Source organism: Myotis brandtii, unplaced genomic scaffold, assembly GCF_000412655.1.
Source record: "Myotis brandtii unplaced genomic scaffold, ASM41265v1 scaffold1814, whole genome shotgun sequence".
Taxonomy (NCBI): Eukaryota; Metazoa; Chordata; class Mammalia; order Chiroptera; family Vespertilionidae; genus Myotis; species Myotis brandtii.
This window is the reverse complement of record NW_005356728.1, coordinates 966,390-988,592: the sequence shown is the minus strand read 5'-3', so window position 1 is coordinate 988,592 and position 22,203 is coordinate 966,390. Positions and strand designations below refer to the sequence as shown.

General features: G+C 47.3%; 1 protein-coding gene across 2 annotated transcripts in view; it reads left to right on the top strand.

The window, feature by feature from the left end:
* Positions 1-22,203, top strand: part of MAP3K14 (mitogen-activated protein kinase kinase kinase 14) — a 90,936-nt gene that overhangs the window by 47,896 nt on the left and 20,837 nt on the right. Inside the window, exon 4 of one of the 2 annotated variants that reach the window (XM_014537766.1) lies at positions 14,742-14,949. The exons of the other annotated variant lie outside the window; for it this stretch is intronic. The gene's annotated coding sequence lies outside the window, so the exon portion shown is untranslated. The remainder of the gene's footprint in view (positions 1-14,741; positions 14,950-22,203) is intronic. 2 annotated transcript variants of the gene reach the window in all.

The following is a 22,203-nucleotide window of genomic DNA, read 5'->3' as shown; positions in this document are numbered from 1 at the left end:
AAGGCGGCTGATGCACAAGCGCTCCCCGGCCGCGTTGCCCCCTGTCTGCCCGGTCAGTGAGACCCTCCGGCTGCCCTGGGAAGTTCTCGATCGCAGATCCCAGGCGGGGAGAAGGCGCAGACCTGCCCTTGGCGTTCGGCGGAGCTGGCTGGCCGCTCGCAGCATCCTCCTGCGTCCCCCGACGCCTGGGGACTTCATCTGTCGGCTCCAATCGAATATTTCCATCTCGGAAGCCCACTGTGGCCCCTGGCAACCTGCAGCCACTGTCCCCAGGCAGAAAGGGGCCACTCGTACAGTGCAGAGAGTCCCACCTGGCCAGGAGCCTCCTGATGCTGGGTAACTTCAGAAAAAGGCGGCACCTTCCGTATTAAAGTTAAAAAGTTGCTCTCCGTCCTGAAGGATGGACTGGGCCATGAGTATGGGGAGGGTCGGGGAGAGGATGAACGGAGGGAAGGTAACCGAATTCAGTTTTTGGTAAATGGAGAGACAGTGAACACAGGTGACTTGATTAGGAACTCTAAAAGCAAGTAGAATGAAATGAGGAGAGGTGGGGCCTAATGCAAAATAGCAGTCTGAAGTTTATTCCAGGAAAAATGCTGAAAACCCCTTGACTAGAACCATGGTCGTTCTGAAAGATTCGAAGGAGAGATAATATCTTAACATTAGTGATGTGTTTTTTTACTGAGTATCTTCATACCTGTAACCTCCTTTTTCCTTTAGAACCTGTGTGATGAGACAGATAACATTGTCTCTTATAGATAAGGCACCTGAGAGGGGAGGGGGCATATAGAAATGCCTAAAGCCTAGGACACTGGAATCTTCTCCAGCTCTCCCCCCTGGACCAGGACCACAGTCTGGGGCTGAGATGCAGAAAGGAGGGCGAAGTGTTCGGTGTGGTGTTCTGCTCTTAGCGCGAGAGGACAGGCGGACAGGTGCTTGTCTTGCTTACGATGTGTTTGGATCTACTCTTGGTGTTTTTTAAATGATGTCAAAGTCAGTTCCTTTGGTGCAGCGATGCCAGACCTCTGCTTTTCTCAGACACCTTTGGGGCGTCCTCACTTATTCTGAAGGGCGTGGTGAACTTCTCAGAAGGTCTCAAAATAAACGTAATAATCTCTGACTTTAATTGTAGAAATATGTATCCAGGTATATGTCCTAGCACTTTTGTGAAATCAGACAATAGGTTGCCAAACTAGGTTATCTTCTGTTTTCAGAATATAAGGAGCAGTTTTGAATGTGGTGGGGGGTGGGGTGCCCCTAGTATTGTCTGTTAGAGCTTGTGGGAGTGGCACCACAGACAAGAGACCTTGCCAAATGAGCCTTCATCTATTAAACAAAAATGTCTGGTTGGCCGTTGCCCCTCAACAGATGGAGGTTTGCTTCCTCATTTTGGTTCTCCTGTTGAACACTGACTTCTTTGTGATATTCTTGGAGTGTTTGTATATCACTGAGTGTGGAGAAAGCAAGCTTGTCCTGATAAGTTGTCCAACTCCAAGCAACTGTTGTGATTTTTTGGGGTGCGTGATAACAGTTCATCTTGGCGGGGGTCTGGTGAGAGGTCTGTGGGGATGTGAATGAGGTAAAGCTTCCTCCCGGGTTGTTATCTTCATTGTTGGCACCCTCAACCCTGTCTTATCACTCTGGCCTGTGAAGTCACTCTGAATTTCCTATTTTTTCCTGTGTCAGTGGATAGCACATGAGCTTTCCTAACAGGTCTGCCCGCAGTGATCAAGAGCTGACAGATTCATGTTGGTTGACTTATGGATGTTCTTTCTGGGTGGAGAGTTAAGAAATCTTAAAAGCAAATTCAGTCCTAAATTAAAAGTAAAAGTCAGCTTGGTAACACATATAGGCAGCATATTCTACCAATGGCTTCCATCCTCTCAGAGCTGTTTTTTTCCCCCCTGGCAAAAGGTTAAGAGGCAACTAAAATTCTGCTTTCATGATTAATAAGTCACTACCGCAGTTGTGTCTGATGCTTCCTGTTTGCCCCATTTTAGTATTTCAGTTAAACTGGAAACATGTGAACATTACGGGCCCTTTAGATGGCACGGTGTGAAATTAGTGGGGAGACGGTCAATTCCATGTCAGTGGATTTGGGGGACTCTAAAGATCAGCCAGCCCCTCTGGCCTCTGCACGCCAAGATTCCCAGGAAGGGGAAAGTGGGGGTGAGCATCTTTAAGGGAAAGGGCGAGCACTCGAAGTGATGCATGTGTGAAAGCTTTGCATGTACTTGGTGATGCTGACTGAAATGTTGAAAGCAGTAGCTTAGAAATGGAAGGCCACACGTAGGGCAAATCATGTAGGAGAACATTTCAGTTGAGCTGAGCAAGACATCACAGTGTGATGGATAAGGGTCCTTAGTTGTGGGCTTGTCTTACTACCTGAGTGACAATGCAGAGAAAAGTCATTTTTCCTCAGTGACCTGTGCACCCTTCTTTGCATTTTAATTTAAATGATTCTCTTCCCTTCTTGCCATTTTATATCCTTTAATCCCTTTTCCTCCTGATATAAATCCCTTGAAATTATATGGCATCAAGAATAATGGTACTTAGTAGCTATTTTTTGTGTTTTTCTCACAATACTCTTCTAAAGAAAGACAGGGACAAAGGTCAGGAAAGTAAAATCTCATAAAGAGAAATAAAGTGGATGAGATTACTCAGGAAATCAGTGTCGTGCCCAGAATCTAAACCCTTATTTCCTGACATCAAGTTCACTGCCTTTTCTACTAACTTACTCATGAAAAGATAAATTGTTTCTGCCCTCCCCCCCCAAAAAAAATGTCAATTTTGAATGTAACTAAACCAGGGTAGCTTCTTTATTTATCTAGCTATATATATTTTAAAATATTAATATGTCATGAACAATTATTAATCGATATCAATTATTCATAATTATTATTATTAAAAGACCAAAGATGAATAGCATAGCCTATGCTCAGCCCCATTTTACAGATGCAGAAATTGAGGCAGAGTGGTGAAGTGATATATCCAGAGCAATATAGCAAGTCCATGGTGTCTCTGTGTCAAATGTGGGGGCTTAGGCTGTCAGGTCAGACAGACCTGGGTCAGATCCAGGTCTGCTACTATCTGTGACCTCAGGCAAATTCAGTGCCTGGTATATAATAAGCCACAGGAGACGGCCGCTGTAAATGGTGCTGTTTGGCTGTAAACGTTGTTGGTGATAGTAGTAGTAGTAGTAATAGCAGTAGCAGTAGTTGCCAATTACCACATTGACTAGACCTGTTTTCTGTAAGATGATGTCAGGACGGGTCAGACTGCCTGACAGGGCCGAGTCATTTTCTCAGCAGGACCTCCAGGGCGACATTTCTTATCAGGAGGTTCTAGCTGTCAAGTTGCCCCTGCCTTACACTAAACCATGCCCTCACCACCCTCCCAATGAGCCTAAAAAGGCCCAGGCTCAATCTACCTGGTCAGAGTTGGTGATTCTAAACCATGGGTACCCTTCGCCCTCCTGGGACTCTGAGCCAGAGGGCACAGCTGGACCTTTCTAGGGCTTTCTGTGTCCTCCATGTGATGGAGTGGGTCCCAACCTTAACTCTGGAGGTGAAAAAGGAGAATACTGTGTAGAAGTTAAGTCAGCAAGGATTTGTTCTTCTTTCATAATATATATATATATATATTATAATATACATAATATATATACATATACATATATATATTATTGATCTCAGAGAAGAAGGGAGAGGGAGAGAGAGATATAGAAACATCAATGATGAGAGAGAATCATTGATCGGCTGCCTCCTGCACGCCCCACACTGGGGATCAAGCCCACAACTCAGGCATGTGCCTTGACCAGGAATCGGACTGTGACCCCCTGGTTCATAGGTCGACGCTCAACTACTGAGCCATGCCTGCAGAGCAGGACTTGTTCCTCTTTGTTCAGGGCACTAGGAGGACAATTTTGGTTCTGTGGGGTAGGGTTCCCACCACTACATGCACCCCCAGCTCGCCCTTCCTTCCTCTTACAAATATATCTGCTAATCTGCTATTATCTGTGTGAGCTCAGGCAGACTCAGTGCCCGGCATATAATGTCTGAGGGCCCTGGATCGGTAGTCACAGACTTGCAGAGTTCCCTTTAAATCACCCAAAGGGGGAAAAAAGTTTCGCAGTACATTCTAAATTCTTTTTTCCCTCCTTTTAACACAAAACAAAAATAGAGGCTCCCACCAGGCTGCTGTTCCCTTTAAATAACAATTTGTTTTCTCCTGGGGAAGCTGTCTCGATGGCCAAAGAGTCATTTCTAAAGTGAACCTAGTTTTTAGAAAAAATAGATCACCGGATGTCAAGCATCGTGTTCAGATGAAAATGAAACCAGCAGCCTGGAGTGGCAGCTCCACACTTGACTTCAGGCTGGAGGTGAGAGGCAGAGTGTGTCTGGACCCAGCTCAGTGGCTGGTTGGCCCCACAGAGTGCATTTGATAGGCCCCTTCGTCATTTTCCAGGCAGCTTTGCTTAGGTGAGCAAAGCACTTTCTCTGGAAGGTGAGTCACCCATGCAGGGGTGTAGGTGACAGGCGATTGATCCACCCAGCACAGTTGCAGAGGAAGTCTTGACTGGCCCGTGTGGAGAAGCCTGGTGCCAACGATCAGGTTCATTTCAGCCCAAGGGTTTGGAGATAGGGATCCAGAAGCAAACGGAGGCTCCCAGGCTGGCTGACTGTAAGGGAGATGGATCCCCTGGCAAGAGGTCATGTGAACAGGGCACAGAGCCAGATCAGCAGTGAGTCCAGCCACCTTGAGAGTAAAACATGGCCAGCTTCCAGTGACACTCAGCAAAGAAGCAGGAGGGGAGCTTTGGCTCCGTGGAGCTGGGAAACCCCTTGGCAAAGAGCAGAGAGATATAACCCCTACTTTGGTGTGAAAGACCTTTTGGGGAACCCTTTTCTACCTGCCTTGCTTTTCACCACCTGAGTTGGAGGCTCCGATGAGCTCCAGTGATTGGAAAGGCTGGATTGAATCCTGCATTTCCGGAAACTGGAATTCCAAGCCTGCCACCACCTAGGTTGTCTGCACTTCTAGAGCCACTGTATGAACTCAGAAAGAAGCAGCAGAGGAGCTCCTGAGCTAGCCCTTCTGCACATGCTGGTGGCTATGGCTTCTGATGACCCTCTTACCACTAAATCCATGCCTAGTTGTCCATTCAGTCAAAGAAATTGTTCAGACTCTGTTGTAGATCTGTGTGGTGTTGTTGAGCTTGACTGCTGATGGTCAGGGATGTCTGTAATCAGTGTCTAGGGTCACCCACAAGATGGCCTTGACTTTATTGAAACCACAGGGAAAGAACTAGTATGACCTTGCAAGTGGTCACAAGCTTTTCCCAGCCCCCGGTGCACACGCCATCAATCTGGGCTAACCAGCAGTCACTTTGGGTGGGCATGGCTAAGTGACCGTAGGCCTTAACTGCTTTGTCAAGAAAGTGCTATTAGAATTACAGACTGGAGCCCTAGCTGGTTTGGCTCAGTAGATAGAGCATCAGCCTGCGGACCCAAGGGGCCCGGGTTCGATTCCAGTCAAGGGCACTTACCTTGGTTGCAGGTTCCTTCCCAGCGGGGCCCTGGTCAGGGCTCGTGCAGGAGGCAACCAATCAACGTGTTTCTCTCACATCAATATTTCTCTCTGTCTTTCCCCCTCTCTTCCACTCTCTCTTAAGAAAATCAATGGAAAAATATCCTCAGGTGAGGTTTAAAAAAGAAAAGAATTATGGGCTGGAAATGATCATTACCGTTGCTCCCCCCCTTTTTTTTTTTTTTTTTTTTTTTTTTGCAAAAGAGTAAATGGAAGGGAGCTGAGTGAGTTGCCCAAAGCCACCAGCTAGTTAATGACTGAAACTGACTAAAGTCCAGGCTCTTTACACTGTGCTGCGCTGCCACTGAACAAAGGAACTACTCCTGAGGCAGGAATTGTATTTTGTTCCTGCTTTGTTCCCCCACCCCAACCCCATCACCCTCAGCCTTTCTGCAAGCTCTGGCAGACCGGGAAGGGTGGAGCCAGACGCAGCTGCTCTGGGTCTAAGAAAAAGTAAACAGAAAGCTATTTCATTGACACTGTCTTGTACCATGAAGTTCATGTAACCAAAAGAAGGTCAAGGTTGATAAGAAAATACAATTCTGGGCAGGGTTACCAGGAAGTCTCAAAGATTGCCTACACCTGTAGGACACTTGCCTACCTCGCCAAGCAGTATCTTACCTAAAGTGGGCGTTTAGTTGCAATGAATGATTGATTGTAAGGGCACAAACCCACTGGGCACCAAGAAGCTCTTATCTTTGCCTTGTCTTTGTCCTGTGAAGAAGAGACACGTTGCTAGTGGCATGCAGGTGGCTAGAAGAGCCAGAATAGTCAGCGTCATTCCTCTGGATCCATCCAGCTCCTCTCAGTGAAGAGGCTCTTCCTGTGGGCAAAGCATGACGTCATATCTGGATGGTGGCCCCTGCAAGAACAAAGAGCTGTTGTAGCCTAGGTCCACCACCCACCCACCTGCTGACACTGACATTTTCTCTCACTGGGCCAGAATCAGTCTACTGGTCAATACCAGGGACCGCTGGGAGGCTTGGGAAGAAAGGAGAGCTTAGCCAGCCTCCTATGAGGATGTTATTGCTAATGACGATTAGAAATAGATTCCTTTGACCCAGGAAGTTAGTTGGATGAATCAGTGTCCTTGAGACCATGCTCAACAGTCCTGGTGGTAAATGCTGAACTTTGAGCAGTAGAAATCGCCTTAGAGATAAGTGTCAAAGGCCAAGATTTGTGTATCACCTCCTAGCTAGCATGTATACCCAAGTCCGAGCCCAGACGGATACTGTTGAGTTCAGAAGGGTCATTTCTCAAGGAAGTGGAAATAACTGGGTCTCTAGGTCAGCATTTAAAAAAGGGGATGACGGGTGGCTCAGGAGCCAGCTCGCATGATACCTTCTTGCTGGGGTGCAGTCACAATACGTCATGCTGATACCTTGTGCAGGGAGCTGGCTTCATCCCCTCCAGCTCTCCAGGTGATTGGACAGACTGGATACTCAGATCTCGGGCCAGCCAGGCTCTCAGAGCCCACAGCACTCATTTATTCCTCAGTGTGTCAGTCATTCTTTTGTTCAGTTAACACTTGTCAAGCGTATCAAATGTGGCAGGCACTGCTAGATGCTAGAATATAAAAATGAGGACAACTGAGGTCCTGCCCCCAAGGAGCTGGCCATGGACATGGAAGCAGACACATTACAGGTGCTGAATCACAAGCCACGACTGTGGGAGCTGGAGAGGAGTGAGGAAGGCACCACGCGCCATGGCCCTCCTTTGCCAGCCTGACCCAGCTCTAACTCACACACAGAGCTCCTCAGAGGGGAAGAGCACCCCTCCCCATTCTGCAGGTGTCTGGGCAGGAACACTCTCAGCATTTCTTTCATCTTGGGGCTTTGTACTGCTTGTTTAGCTTGGAATAAGAGCTTGAGAACAATCTGGAAACCTCAGCACTCTGGGGGAAAGGAGTCATCTGCAGTGGTGTTGGCACGTAGACCATGAGTAGCCAACTATTAAAGACATGGCAGACTTATCCCGGCCTTCCAGGCTGGTTTTGAGAGGGCAGTGACCAGACTAGCAAATCCCATGTGCTTGGTGCCACTCTGAGACAGATCCGTAGGCAGATGGTCTGTGGCCTCATCCATGGCAGTGCTTCTTTTTTAAAGAAAAATATATTTCTGTTGATTTCAGGAAGGAAGGGAGAGGGAGAGAGAGAAACATCAATGATGAGAGAGACTCATTGATCGGCTGCCTCCTGCACACCCCATGCTGGGGATCTAGCCTGCAACCTGGGCATGTGCCCTGACCGGGAATCAAACGGTGACCTCCTGGTTCATAGGTCATTGCTCAACCCCTGAGCCATGCTGGCCAGGCGACAGTTCTTCTTAGTAACTGGGTTCAGCACTCCAGGAAGGCCTTTCCAGGATTACAACGGTGCAAGCTCCGTGAAGGCAAGGACCTTGTCTGTCCTGGTCACCATCGCATCTCTCTGATCAGCACAGTACCTAGAGCATGGTAGCCCCTGGCGAAGTATTTGTTATTGAGTGAAAGTGCAAGACCAGAATCCACACTCCTCCTAGGCCCTGCTGCCCGAGAGAGGATGAGAGAACCACAGGCTATTTCATGGTTCCCCCTCCTTTACCAAGGAATTGGTCTGAGATCCTCTGTGAATGTTCTGTCATACCACAGGTCCCAAGCCCTTTCTCCCTTCTGGGGGAGACAAGAATGTGAACCTCTATTGTAAAGGGACATGTCAAATGCACCCCTACTGCTCACATCCTCCAGCTGATCATTCAGGCCAGTCTGTCACCGGGTGTGCTGGGCAGCATCTGAAACGAGGCCATGGTCAGGGTTCCACTGCCCAAGGGCGGAGCTGCACCGTGTGCCTCCATGCTTTCCGTGGAAGGCCAGTGTTTGGGTTTTTTTTGTTTGTTCTGCAGTTCCTCAAACTAGTTCCTCAATTTCAGAACCACTCACCAGTGACTACAATGAACTTGAAGCCTCCTCCCTTACAGGAAGGCTGGGCCTGTCTTTCTCCATCTTCTTTGAATACAGGTAGACCCTGCTTTCAGCCAGTCCCACCTGGGAAAACCAGAGTTACAAACCGAGAGAGGAGGGGAGTGGTTTATCACAGTGGATTGACCGTAGCCCAGGGAACTGCTCCTGCTCAGAATCCAATCCAAAAGGTTACATAAGGAGAGCAGTTTTTCACAACCAAACATTGCTTGTAATGATGACCTCAGGCTGGCAAGATCCAGAAGTGTATTTTGACTCATCAAAGAAAACTGGTTGTGTCTTGCCTGACTTTATGTCATACTTAGGGCAGTTATGGCACTATAATCTTTGGAAATTGGTCATTATTGACCTACCAATATATACTGCAGCCCAGAATATTCAGTTACACAAAATACCCAACCTATAGATTTCAGTGACACTTGATTTTTTTACATAACATACATTAAAAGTTCCTTGTTGCTTATTGTATAAATCGAAGTATGTATGTGGTTGAGTTTTTTCCTCAATACTACTTTCTCCCCCTTCCTCCTGCATACCAATTGCATAGTTGTGTCTGTGCATCAATGATGCCCCAATGGCAACTTTACTATATGTCATTGACTCTCCTCATACAAAGGATTTGAAAGTTAAATTGAAAATGCTATTGTCACACATTCCTTTTAAAACTTATACAATGCCCAAGTCAGGGGCCTGGAGACAAAGTACTGGTCACATTTATGAAGATAGCAAAGATACACAAGGTTTTCCTATAAAAACCAAAATCCAAAAACAAACAAACAAAAAAGGCTCAAAAAGCCTGGAACCAGGTTTTATAAAATGAAAGGCAAATTTGAAGTGTGTCATAGAATTGGCCCCTGGTATGGGCCAGCTGTGCTGGACAGCCAGAGCATGGAACACAGGCCGGCCACATGTCCAGCTTGGAGGCTTTGCTCTCCATTCTAATGTTGCTTTTATTAGGAAGCGTTTATGCTTCCTAATTGAGATGCTTCCTCCTGGGTTTCTCACTAATAAACCTTTGGCTTATGGCAGTTTCTGCATTTGGGTCCCAATTTTTAAAACTTAGATAATTTGAAATTGGATACAGTGTCGTGGCTGAGAGTATGGTGGTTGACATAAGAGTCCCTTGTGCAAATCCCGCTTCTAGCACTTCCTTGCAATGTGACCTTGGACATATTACTGACCTACTGAGCCTCAGATTTTTCTTCTGTATAAAGGGAGTAATATTAGTGCCATGCCCACCGAGTTATTCTGAGGATTCAAGAAATAATGCTGCCCTGGCCGGGTGGCTCAGTTGATTGGAGCGTCGTCCTGTACACCAAAAGGTTATGGGTTTGATTCCCAGTCAGGGCGCATACCTAGGTTGTAGGCTCAATCCAGTTGGGGTGCATACAGGAGGCAACCAATCAATGTTTCTCTCACATCAATGTTTCTCTCTCTCTCTCTCTCTTCCCCCCCCCTTTAAAATCAATAAACATATCCTCCAGTGGGGATCTCTCTCTCTCTCTCTCTCTCTCTCTCTCTCTTTCTGTCTCTGTCTCTCTCTCTCCCCCTCTCTCTTTAAAATCAATAAACATATCCTCCAGTGGGGATTAAAAAAATAAGAAAAATAATGCATGTATTACCTAATTCATAACAACCAATAATAGCTGTCATTATTATTTTTATTATTACTGACAACCAGCATGTAATTGTGTATACACATAGCAGCAGATGGTTGAAAACACCCAATGATGTCCACAAGACAATTAATTTCAGCTCCAGCTGCCAAGGAATTCTGGGTCCTGGTTCATGCACTGGCCAGTCATTCCTCAGCCCATCAGAGCTGAGGCACTGCCAGCAGAGAGAGAAGCAGGATGGTGTGTGCAGATGCTCTTCAAAGAACATTCTCCTTCATGGGTTGCCCTTTTCTTCCTGACCACTTCTGTCCCTCTGCTCTTGGGTTCTCCCCTCTGCCTTTGATAGTGTTTGTTCCAGATCTTCCTTCTGACACTAGGGCAGCTGGCTGGAAGCTGTGGGAGGTGGGTTTCAGCTTTGCATAGGCAAGGACTTTCGAAGAACTGGCACTTGCCGTGATGGAAAGGACTGCTCATAACAGCTTCCATCTCACGGAGGTTCTGCTGTTCACAGAGCACCCACTATGTGCCAGGCACTGTATTGGGCTTATAAACATTGTTTCTTACATTTAATTATCCCATAAAATCCTTTTGTGTAGGTTTCAGATCCCTGTTTAACAGATGAGATAGTTGACTATCAGATTAGTGACCTGCCCATGGTCACACACCAGAGTGCTAAGAGGCTAAGATTTGAACGTTTGTTTGTTTAATACATTTTTATTGATTTCAGAGAGGAAGGGAGAGAGAGAGAAACATCAGTGATGAGAGAGAATCATTGATCATCTGCCTCCTGCATACCCCACACTGGGGATTGAGCCCACAACCCGGGCATATGGCCTGACAGGACCTCCTCATTCATAGGTAGATGCTCAACCACTGAGCCATGTCAGCCAGGCAAGAACGAGATCTTTTGACTCCAAGACCAACCTGTTACGTAGCTAGATGGCCCTCCCTCCTAATTATTAAGTGATATATTGGAATAAATTACTTCTAGGGCCCTTCTGATCCTAAGATCATTTTGTGATTCCTTTATCATTTCTTTATCCATCCACCCATTTTCCCCAAATGGATTGTAAGCACCTTGAGGGCAAGGGTATCTTTCTAGCAAATAATGAATATCATATTTGGGAACCACCTGTTCTTGACTGATGGATGCTGCCTACTTCCCTGACACATAGAAACAGGAGAGAAGAGAGAGCCCACTGAGAAAAGGGTCACCCAGAAATTCCAATTCCAGAAATTTATCACCTAGAACTATGGAATATTATGTATGTACTAGAGGCCTGGTGTATGAAATTCATGCATGGGTAGCATCCCTAGGCCTGGCCGGAGATCAGGGCCAATCTGTGGGGCAACCAGTGGCATGATCAGGGGTCCCCTGCTGGCACCCGCCTTGGCTGGCCTGGGGCCTGCAGGTTGGGGGAAGCTCCTGCATTGAGTGTCTGCCCCCTAGTGGTCAGTGCACATCATAATGACCAGTCGTTCAGCCATTAGGTCAATTTGCATATTGGGCTTTTATTATATAGGGTAAGCTCATGCTTATTTTTAAAATAGTCCCAAATTATATGTATTTGTATAGTAATGGAACGAAAAAGATTTATGCTAAACTTAAGTATGTCTTATGTTGTGGGGAAGAGGGAGTGGTACAGGGATTTCTTTCTCTGTCCACTTTTGTATTGTTTAAATGTTGACAATGAACAAGTATTATCTTTGTGATTGAAAACAAAATAAAGCAGGGTCATATATTATATAAGGGAAGTAGGAGAGATTGGTGAGAAAACTTGCCTCTCTCGGGTTTCCCGGATTGGGACCAGCCCTCAGATCCCACCCCTTGACATAAGCAGCAAGGGAGGAACTGGTGGTTTTCTCTCAGGTCCAGTTCTGCTGTTTCCCACTCTGTGGGGCCACTTGTGCCCATGAGCACTTCTTACACCCAGGCCTGTGACCACTGTGTATACTTGGCACTGGATGACCACAAATGAGAGCAGGGAAGCGGTGGCCATCAGAAGTGAGGACGGCTGGCAGAGCCATCTTTGAGCACCTTCCTACTTCTTGAGTCATAACTGATAAAACCCACAGTCCCCAGAAGAGAACAAAAAGGGGAGTGAAATGAAAACCAAAACCGGGAGGAATGGGCTTGCCCATCTCCAGCCTTCTGCGTTAGTGGCCCTGCTGCCAGAACTCATTGCCAGCCACAGAGCATAAGGTGAGGCTTCCTGTGTGAGTGGTGTGTGTGCGCAAGGGGGCGGGGGAGAAGCGGAGACAGTCATCACCTGCTTGTTAAGTCCCACACACACACGCAAAGGTGGACCAGACGTCTCCTAAGTTCTCACCGCAGACCAAGAGCGCCTCTCTGGAGGAAGATACAAGAAACTGGTGACGGGATCCCCTCAGAGGAACGGGGGAAGGGTGGGAAGGACTTGCACTTGTCACTCTATATCCTTTCGGTATTTTTTTAACCACTTGGAACCCTCTGTGAAAAAATGAACACTGAGAAGAGTAATACATGCTCACTGAAAAAAATAAGTGGGAACATTAGAAAGTATAAAGAATATTTAACACCTCCAAGAAAGAAACATTGCTGTATGTGTGTGCTAGGTGTGCATTTTTTTATAAATATATCCTGCTTGCCCTGACCGGTTTGGCTCAGTGGATAGAGCGTTGGCCTGCGGACTGAAAGGTCCCAGGTTCGATTCCGGTCAAGGGCATATACCTTGGTTGCAGGCACATCCCCAGTAGGAGGCGTGCAGGAGGCAGCTGATTGATGTTTCTCTCTCATCGATGTTTCAAACTCTCTATCTCTTTCCCTTCCTCTCTGTAAAAAATCAATAAAATATATTTAAAAAATAAAATAAAAATAAATGTATCCCGCTAGTATTTCTCCATATAGTTAAAAATTATTTATAAGCAATTTTAAATGGATGTAGCAGGATTTATTTCATAATTATCCTTCCCCTGTACTTAGACTTTCCCCCAGTTTTTCACTATTATAAAAATACACTGAACCTCTTTGTGCATCTTTATCCGTATTACTGTTTGCGCCATACCTAGATTGCAAGTCTGAGTTGTGCACACAGAAATGTCTGTCTTCTCTTGGCATAATGCTTTATTGTTTCCAGAGTTCTTTCATCTACATTATTTCATTTGATGACTAAAGGGAGTAAGGGTGTGGTGAAGGGCCAGGGTGAGGGTGAAAAAAATGAGGAGACCCAGTGCTGAAAGCCGTCGGAAAAGGAGGCCATTCAGGGGAGCTGATGGGAGGGACTTCCTGGAGGTGGAAGGCCTGAACTCCACCTGTGAAGGACAAGCAGGATGTGCAGGGCGGCCCACACAAGGACGTGCCTCACTCCTCTAGAGACTGTAGATTCGAGCAACTAGCAGGGTGTGGAGAGATCAGACTGGCCAGAGCCAAACCTTGTGTTTAGGGAAATAGTGGTCAGACAGATTATGGACCACAGAGTTGGGCCTGGGCCCATAAGCAGTGCAGAGCCAATAGATGTCTTTGAGCGTCAGGTTATTTTAGGGACATGATGTTTTAAGATTAGCTCAGCATCAGGGTGGGCTGGGAGGGGGTCAGGGAGAAGCAGATGTGGGAAAGACCTATGCTAATAGAATAGGTATCAGGTGATTGCCGTAAACATGTGAAGGAGCCTGTCAACAGCAATGTTCCTGCATGGGGTGGGAATTGAAGGACAGTCATAAATTTTATTCCATGCATTTCATTTATCGGGCAGTTTGACCTATGGAATTGGCAGCGAGATTGCCTTTTTGTGGGCATGGCAGGTTTCTTATTTATAATTGATCTGTGAGGTTTTAATGATTAATGTACATTCACATTTCATAGCCTCCTTAATGGGAAATTGCTCTCCTGGGAAGCAGAACTCAAGCTGGCAAGTGAGGCAGGTTTGGAGATTCCTCCAGTTTCACCAGAGTGCTCCTTCCTCCTTCCTCAGATGTCTGCTTCTCGGTCCCAGTGCCCACTCGGGCTCCCCACCTAAGGGAGAGAATGAAGCCTCCCAGACGCCTGTAACTTGTAATATTGTCAGCCTAGGCCAGGGAGGTGGGGGAAGATCCTGTCCCAATGACACGGTTTTCATTTAACGCCCAGCACCCACCATTTGCCCCTGCCCCGTAGGCTCCTCCACCTGGAACTCTGCTCCTGAATGCTCTGCCTCTCTCTCTTCTGAGAATGTAACCCCTGGAGGTGTATCAGGACCAAGCACATTTCCATTATCTGGTACCTGACCTCCACCAGCAGCCTCATCTCCTGCCTTCGGCTTCCTGACCTAAGTCGCCCATCAGCAACTTGGAACTGTTTGTGATTCCTATATAGACTCACTCTGTACCTTAACTCCAGCCATTCTCTCTACCCGAAATACCCTCTCCTTTTTCTTGGGAAACGTTTGCTCACCATTGAGTCTCAGTGTGGGCATCACCTGCTTTAGGATGCCTTTCCTGACACCCACCAGGCTGGGCTGGATGTCCCTCTGTGTGTTCTCATTGCAACTGCTGTGTGTCTGTGTCTGTCGTTGCATCACTGTATTGTATTGTTTTTCTGACTACTTGTCTCTTTCCCCCCGGTAGACTGTAAGCTCCTCAAGGGACTGTTTCTTCTTCCTCAGTGTATCCCCAGCGCCCAGCACAGGGCCCAACACCCAATGTGAGCTCAAAGAATGCTGCTGTAAGATGCTGCCGTTCTCTGCAGTGTGACAGGACACTCTGAAGCCAAGACTGTCCTCATCCATAAAGCCTCAGCCTGCCACCAATTTGGGACATTGAGGCCCTTTATTGGGTGTGCATATAAGTGATTGTTATATATTTTTGTCTTAAGTATTTTGTCTGATATTAATATTACATGGTTTTGTATTGACCTGGATATTTCTTTCCATCCTTTCTTTTCAAACTTTCTGTATAATTTTGTTTTGTTTCTTTTAGTCACTATCTAGCTGGATTTTTTAAAAACCTATTTGATTGGCTGTGTTTTAATAGATGCTCTTAATCTATTTATGTCTATTGTGATTATTGATATATTAACATTTCAACTTATCTCTGCCCCCTTAACTTGTGTTTCATTTTATACTTACTGTCCTTTTTCTTCTCCTTACCTTTTGTTAGAGCAATCAAGCTTTCTATTTTTCCTTTTTTACCCTTCTGGTTTGGAAACTCTGAATTGTATTTTTGGTCTTATAGTTAGCTATTCTTAAATTTTAACATACATCGATAACTGTTAGTTTTTCTAATGAAGTGTAAACATTTTGACATGTAAATTCCATTAAAGGCAGGGCTCTTATCACCCTTTACCCATGGACCCACACACTCCACCCTTCTTCCTTATTTATATTGTCCAGAACTTAATGTTTTTAAATGTTTTAAACTAATTCCTTTAACATTCCATTGTTAATTAAACTGACCAACATATCATATTGATCCCTGTGCCTACCATTGTTGCTTACATCCCATTTCTTCTCTGTTTCACTTTTCTGCTTGCCTTCAGTGTTGTTGTTTTTTCTTATTTTTAACTTTTTTATTGAATTTATTGGGTTGACCTTTTCAGTGAGTGGTTCTTTCAATGAAGGTAGCACCATCTTTCCTAGAACTCTTGTTTGTATGTGTATTGTGTGTGAGTTTCTTTTTAATTGTTTTAAGAAAATGAAATGACCTGCTAATGCTAATCAAGTTAAAAATCATAATCCCCAGGAACATGTACTAATATAAGTCAACTAAAAATCTGACCAATTTTTTTTGCTGATTCAGCTCTTATTGATGAGATCTCTCATATTTCGATCTTATGCCTCCATAGGCTAAGAAATTGTTACCGACAGTGGGTAGATCCTGTGGGTGAAATAAGGGTAGTGATATCCACATGGGTAGTAATACTGCTCAATTCCTGGTTGTTCCAGGTACCTCTGCCAAGAAACTTTTATCCTAAAAAGAAACTGAGGATCCTTGAGTCCCAGGAGAAAGGGCCAGGCGTGTCCTAGCTTTAGCCCTAACCCCACATTAGATGCTCTAGTTGTATAAATTGGCCTCATTGTTTCTGCAGGTAACATGTCTTGAAAACTTAGTTCCTTCATCTGTAAATGGGAACAGTATTAACCAACCTTACCGGTTGCTGAGATAAAGCACCTAGTACATGCCTAGTACATTGAAGACGTCTGATGACTGGTCGTGGTCATTGCAGTCCCTGGCCCTTAGGAGACACTCATTGAACACTTGCTGAATGAATGCAGGAGCCTAACACAAAAGGCTTCCTTGAGGAGATAGGTTATAAAGGGTAGGTGAGATCTGGGCAGATATTAATAAAGAAAGAAGGCATTCTCTATAGGAGCAACAAGGTGAGCAAAAGGAAAGAATCTGAGGCTCACCCATTGCTGCTCTGCTTGGGCCAGTGAAAGGAGACTGGCTGGAACAGAAGCTGGACTGGGGGTGGGGGGGGGGGGGAGAGGGGACGGGAGGATCGGTAGGCAGGGCAGAAAGGGAGCCAGGGCTGAGCGTGCCTGGGGATCGCGGTCTACCTCGCCAGATGACTTTTGCCAGGCCAGCTCGCTCTGCCTGACGCAGGCCCTTGGTTCCCCTTCCTGCACAGCCCCTCGTTCTTGATAAGCTCAGGCTGGCCCAGTGGCTTAAGCTGGGGCTTAAAAGAGGAAGCATCAGAATAAGATTGGTTTTTCAACTAATATCTTACTAAGGAAGTTGAGTCATTCTACTTCTGCTATTTGTCCCCTCTGGGCATTCAGAGAAGGACAGATTTTACTTCCAGATGAAATAGTCATGAGAGGGATTTGCCCTGGTCTGCCCTGGCCCCTCAGTGGACATTTTCAAGATGACCCTATAAGATGGAGCTTTTTATTTCCTTTATATTCAGAGAACCAAGGCTCACGTATGGCTTAAGTAAGGCTCGACATCTTGACTATATGGCGTTGAAACAGAGAAGTACCATTGTCTGAGTGGCAGCATTTATGGGCCTGGTGAAGGGCAAGGGAGTGAACTTGCATTTAGTATCTTCTATTGGCCAAGCAAACCAATTGGCCTTTCTGTCCTCTACCTCATTCAGTCCTCAAAATAACTCCAAAGACACGAAGAGAAGAAACTGGGCAGCCTGCTTAAGCTTTAGGTAGCAAGCCTCACCTCTGCAACCTGTGACTGTGCGACTTTTATTTTTTTTAATATATGTCTTCATTGATTTGAGAGAGGAAGGGAGAGGGAGAGAGAGATAGAAACGTCAATGATGACAGAGAATCTTCTATTGGGTGCCGCCTACTGGGGACCGAGCCCACAACCCGGGCATGTGCCCTGACCAGGAACAGAACCGTGACCTCCTGGTTCATAGGTTGATGCTCAACCACTGAGCCATGCCGGCAGGGCCAGAGAAGCTGTTTTTAATGTGAATTACATCTCAGTTGCATGCTTCTAGCTCTTTTATATATTAGGAGTTAAGGTCTGATTTCATTTGACAAAAATGGTCTCATGGCTTTTTTTTGTTTTTTTTGTTTAAGTTGCCAAGGCCAAAACCCTTATCTTCTGTTTCCTAGTCTGGTGTTTTCACCATACTTACTAAAACAGGGAAGTGAAATATGATACATTTTAGAGAGGTTATCAACACTGAAGATAAAATTTTAAACATTATTTTTGTACCCTCTAGTTAATTAAAAAAAAAACCATTTAACCTAAACTACATTCCTGTCTCAACTTTTGCTGTTGAGTAAACATCGCTATCATGGCTTTAGACCAGCGCTGTCCGTGGACCGTGCTGCAGTGGTGGGAGCGTTCTCTCGCTGAACTGTCCAACATAGTAGCTAGTGAAACTGAGGAACTGATTTTAAAATTTTATTTAATTTTAATTCATTTACATCCCTAGTGGCCACCATAGTGGACAGCGCAGCCTTACAGTATAGAGAGGGGCTGAAGTGACAGTCCCTGACCCCTTGGCATCAGAATCATCCAGGGAACTTGTCAAAAGCACAGATTCTGGGCCTAATGCCCAGTGACTGATTCAGTAAGTGTAGGGTGAGTGCATCTTAAGAACTCATCTGGTTATTCTAACCTGCAGTCAGGTTGGAAATTGCTGCGTTAGCCGGGTGCCCTCTTCCTTAGGGTGGGAGAGCAGAGCCAGCATCAGGCATTCAGCCCTGGCCTTGATCTTCTGGGAGATGACAGCAACCTTCTGGGGAATGTCAGACCCTTGGAGAATGTGATAGAAGCTATGCACCTCTTCCCTGGAAAAAGCCCAAACTGTATATTTTGACATGCCATCCTGAAGCCATCCTTGAACCCACTCCTCACCTTGGACGGAAGACCTTTACTACCTGGTAGGGGAGCCAAGTTAGAGTCTTAGGGTCTGGGAGCCTTGTCCACAACAAGCTGTCATACGGGTCTGCCCAAGGGTTCATCTGGTACCATCCCAGTCATTCCTACCCCCCCCCCGACTTCCAGGGGCTCAGCAAGGCACCCCAGAAGAGAGAATAGGCAGTGTGCATGCATCAGGCCCTGAAAGAATAAATACTGAAGGAACTCCACCCCTTTCCCTTCCACTTTTATTTTCATGGCCTTGGGTGAGCTGAGTGCATTTGGCTATTGCTACAGCTCGCATACGTCCTCAGCTCAGCTCTGACAGAGCAGAGGCCGGACTGCATTTGAGGCGTGAGTGGAGATGGGGAGAGAGTCCAGGCTGAGTAATGGATCAGGATTTTGACCTGCTTTCAAAGGCAGAGACATAACTGGCTCCTTAGTCCTCACTCTCCACAAGCTGCAGGAGAGAGAAGGGGCAGCAGAGCTGCAGGGCTGTGAGCTGGGGTGACTACCCAGGGACCAAAACCCGGGGCTGGGAAGGCCACCCGGCTAGCAGTCCCAGGATTAATGCAGAACCTGCTTTTGTAGACCAGACCCAGTATAGAAGTGGGGAAGGCGGGAAGGAGCGTGAGCGTGTGTGTGTGTGTGTGTGTGTAAGAGCTGCTGTCAGGCAAAGTGTCCCGAGAATAGCCTCTTGAACTTGGAGTCTGTCAGTGAGGGCCTGAGTCATGGTCATGTGGCCCAGGAAAGCCAGCCACAGGAGAAGCTGTACAGTTCCCAGGCCATGATTTCATGCCCCTGAGAGGTGAGGGTCAGCCTGTTTTCCCCGTGCCCTTCACAGGTTCAGCTGCCAGCTGCTGGGCTAGCTTCTCAACAGCCTTCTTGTTCCTCTCCGCCTGCCAGGCTGGTGGGTGAGTCACCAGGGAACTGCACAGGCCCTGAGCTTGGCTGCCTCCGCCTCAGCTTCTCCCGGGCAGGGGAGCCTGACATGCTCATGGGGGAGGATCAGGGCGCCTGGCCAGCAGCCCTTCTAACCACCAAGGTGAAAGGATGGCTGTGGTGGGGAGGGGGAGTGGAGCTCTGGCTCAGGGTGAGCCATGTCAGGCAGAGGTGGGCTCTGTGAGCACCAGCACATCTAGATCTCAAACAGCTGGGTGCCCTCGGGACAGCCGTTGACCACTCGGCCTCATTTCTCTCACTCGTCGGATGGAATTCTCTCTCCATCCCCCACGCTCAGGATCATCCTGGCTCTGGAGGTCATCCTTTGATCCCCTCATTCAGCCAACATCGATTGTCTCTGTGCCTCCCTGTGCTATACACTGAGGGCACCACCTCTGCCCTCAGGAGCCTTCTGACCAGGGAGTTCCCCTTGTGTTTGCCTGTAACCCCGGAGACTAAGGGAGGAGGCAGCACAGCCGAGAGCCTGGGGTTCTAGGTCCTGGCCCTGCACTGCCACACAGACTGGGTGACCTTGGGCAAGTTACTGCCAAATCAGGTCTCAATTTCTTCACGTGAAAATGAGGAGGCCCTAGCCAGTTTGGCTCAGTAGAAGGTTGGCCTGTGGACTGAAGGATCCTGGGTTAGATTCCCGTCAAGCCCCCCCGACTTCCAGGGGCTCAGCAAGGCACCCCAGAAGAGAGAATAGGCAGTGTGCATGCATCAGGCCCTGAAAGAATAAATACTGAAGGAACTCCACCCCTTTCCCTTCCACTTTTATTTTCATGGCCTTGGGTGAGCTGAGTGCATTTGGCTATTGCTACAGCTCGCATACGTCCTCAGCTCAGCTCTGACAGAGCAGAGGCCGGACTGCATTTGAGGCGTGAGTGGAGATGGGGAGAGAGTCCAGGCTGAGTAATGGATCAGGATTTTGACCTGCTTTCAAAGGCAGAGACATAACTGGCTCCTTAGTCCTCACTCTCCACAAGCTGCAGGAGAGAGAAGGGGCAGCAGAGCTGCAGGGCTGTGAGCTGGGGTGACTACCCAGGGACCAAAACCCGGGGCTGGGAAGGCCACCCGGCTAGCAGTCCCAGGATTAATGCAGAACCTGCTTTTGTAGACCAGACCCAGTATAGAAGTGGGGAAGGCGGGAAGGAGCGTGAGCGTGTGTGTGTGTGTGTGTGTGTAAGAGCTGCTGTCAGGCAAAGTGTCCCGAGAATAGCCTCTTGAACTTGGAGTCTGTCAGTGAGGGCCTGAGTCATGGTCATGTGGCCCAGGAAAGCCAGCCACAGGAGAAGCTGTACAGTTCCCAGGCCATGATTTCATGCCCCTGAGAGGTGAGGGTCAGCCTGTTTTCCCCGTGCCCTTCACAGGTTCAGCTGCCAGCTGCTGGGCTAGCTTCTCAACAGCCTTCTTGTTCCTCTCCGCCTGCCAGGCTGGTGGGTGAGTCACCAGGGAACTGCACAGGCCCTGAGCTTGGCTGCCTCCGCCTCAGCTTCTCCCGGGCAGGGGAGCCTGACATGCTCATGGGGGAGGATCAGGGCGCCTGGCCAGCAGCCCTTCTAACCACCAAGGTGAAAGGATGGCTGTGGTGGGGAGGGGGAGTGGAGCTCTGGCTCAGGGTGAGCCATGTCAGGCAGAGGTGGGCTCTGTGAGCACCAGCACATCTAGATCTCAAACAGCTGGGTGCCCTCGGGACAGCCGTTGACCACTCGGCCTCATTTCTCTCACTCGTCGGATGGAATTCTCTCTCCATCCCCCACGCTCAGGATCATCCTGGCTCTGGAGGTCATCCTTTGATCCCCTCATTCAGCCAACATCGATTGTCTCTGTGCCTCCCTGTGCTATACACTGAGGGCACCACCTCTGCCCTCAGGAGCCTTCTGACCAGGGAGTTCCCCTTGTGTTTGCCTGTAACCCCGGAGACTAAGGGAGGAGGCAGCACAGCCGAGAGCCTGGGGTTCTAGGTCCTGGCCCTGCACTGCCACACAGACTGGGTGACCTTGGGCAAGTTACTGCCAAATCAGGTCTCAATTTCTTCACGTGAAAATGAGGAGGCCCTAGCCAGTTTGGCTCAGTAGAAGGTTGGCCTGTGGACTGAAGGATCCTGGGTTAGATTCCCGTCAAGGGCACATACCTCAGTTGCAGGCTCCTCTCTGGCCTGGCCCTGATCTGGGCTTATGCAAGAGCCAACCAATTGATGTGATATATTTCTCTCTGTCTTTCCCTCTCTCTTCCACTCTCTCTAAAAATCAATGGAAAAATATTCTCGAGTGAGGATTAAAAAAAAAAGAGAAAGAGAAAATGAGGAGGTTGCGCCCTGAGGGTTTTGCTCAGTGGTTGAGCTTTGACCTATGAACCAGGAGGTCACAGTTCAATTCCCAGTCAGGGCACATGGCTAGGTTATTGGCTCAATCCCCAGTAAGGAGTATGCAGGAGGCAGCCGATCAATGATTCTCTCTCATTGATGTTTCTCTTTCCCTTTCCCTTCCTCTCTGAAATCAATAAAAATATATATTAAAAAAGAAAATGAAGCCGAAACCGGTTTGGCTCAGTGGATAGAGCGTCGGCCTGCGGACTGAAAGGTCCCGGGTTTGATTCCGGTCAAGAGCATGTACCTGGGTTGCGGGCACATCCCCAGTAGGAGATGTGCAGGAGGCAGCTGATCGATGCTCCTCTCTCATCGATGTTTCTGGCTCTCTATCTCTCTCCCTTCCTCTCTGTAAAAAAATCAATAAAAAATATTTAAAAAAAAAAAAAAAAGAAAGAAAGAAAATGAGGAGGTTAAAGTACTGTGGCAGTCCCTGTAAGCAGAACTCTA